This window comes from Triticum urartu, chromosome 4 (assembly GCF_003073215.2).
Source record: "Triticum urartu cultivar G1812 chromosome 4, Tu2.1, whole genome shotgun sequence".
NCBI classification, from domain to species: Eukaryota; Viridiplantae; Streptophyta; class Magnoliopsida; order Poales; family Poaceae; genus Triticum; species Triticum urartu.
In genome coordinates this window covers 16,135,343-16,136,913 of record NC_053025.1, presented here as the reverse complement: position 1 = coordinate 16,136,913, position 1,571 = coordinate 16,135,343, and the positions used below count along the sequence as shown (strand labels likewise).

At 48.9% G+C, this 1,571-nt stretch overlaps 1 pseudogene; it reads right to left on the bottom strand.

The window, feature by feature from the left end:
* Positions 1-250: 250 nt before the first annotated feature.
* LOC125554528 lies at positions 251-827 on the bottom strand (annotated as a pseudogene).
* Positions 828-1,571: the final 744 nt, after the last annotated feature.

Below are 1,571 nucleotides of genomic sequence, written 5' to 3'. Positions count from 1 at the left end.
AGACGGGTCCCTGCTGCACGTCTGCGCCTGTGTCTCCGTTGTGCCGTGTCCTGGACGGGCATAGCATGGTGTTCATCTGTAAAAGAGAGGAACTTAGCTGAAAAGAAAAAAAGAATAGTCGTGCGGAATGTATGTCGTACTAAATAAACAAAGTATAATTCAAGACGGGTAAAATTGAGCCTTATTGTCGCTTATTTTACATACGCGGAGCCCCTTGTGTAGGGGTGTACGGCTACTAAATCATTATCAATTATATGTTTGCTCCAGACTCGCCTAGCCGTGTCCGTGGTCTTAATGACCTGTTAGATGCTTTTGTTGGTGAAGCTGTTTTAATGTATGGCTGTCAAGGCAGCCGCATATTCTTCCGCGCTCGAGGAACACTTGATATTTCCCTTTAGTGAGATGATGCCTCGTGGACCGGGCATCTTAAGCGTAAGAGATGCATAATGCGGTATTGCGTTAAAGCGGGCGAAAGCTTCGCGTCCTAGTAGTGCTTGATAGCTACTTGAAAATGGGGCGATGTGGAAGGTTAGTTTTTCGCGGCGGAAGTTATCGGGGGAGCCGAACATAACTTCTAGCAGGAGAGAACCCGTGCAATGGGCATCCGGGCCTGGCGTTACTCCTTTAAAGGAAGTGTTGCTATGGTGAATTTTTGTTGGGTCCATCCCCATTTTGCGGATTGTGTCCTGATATAGCAGGTTTAGACCACTGCCGCCGTCCATCAGGACTTGTGTAAAGTGGAGTCCGTCGATTATCGGATCTAATATCAGGGCAGTCCAGCCTGCATTCCGGATACTTCTAGATTAATCCTGATGGTCGAAGGTGATCGGTTTTAACAACCAGTGGCGAGACTCCTTCGGGATAGGCCGTATGGCGCGTATCTCTATAGGTGCCACTCTGTTTTTCCCTTTTGTCACGTGAAGTAAGTTTACTGTTTTGACTTCTTGTGGGAAATTCTTTTGTTTCCCGGTGCTCTGCTTGTGGGGTTCGTCATCGTCCTCACTTGGTGTGTCGAGCCCCTTGTGTTCGGTGTTGAGTTTGCCGGATTTCTTGAAGACCCAACAATCTCTGTGGGTATGGTTTGCAGGCTTCCCGGGAGTACTGTGGATTTGACATATCTTGTCCAAGATTTTGTTTAGGTTAGATAGCTCATCCCTGTTATCGTTGAGGGGCAGCTTTTTCTGATTCTGCCGAGAGCTTTTGAATCCGGCGTTGAGTGCCGTGCTCTTCGGGCTGTTTCCCTTATTCCGGCGCTGGTCCTTGCTGCGTCGCGGTTTCCCGTTTCCATCCCTAGCTTCGAATGTACTTGGGTCACTGGTGCTGCATCTTGCCAACCAGCTGTCCTCTCCCCCGCAAAAGCGGGTCATGAGGCTTGTTAATGCGACCATTGTTCTTGGCTTTTCTTGGCCGAGGTGTCTGGCGAGCCATTCGTCTCGAACGCTGTGTTTGAAAGCTGCTAAGGCTTCGGCGTTCGGACAGTCGACTATCTGGTTCTTTTTAGTAAGAAATCTGTTCCAGAGTTTCCGGGCTGACTCTCCGGGCTGTTGAGTTATATGGCTTAAATCGTCTGC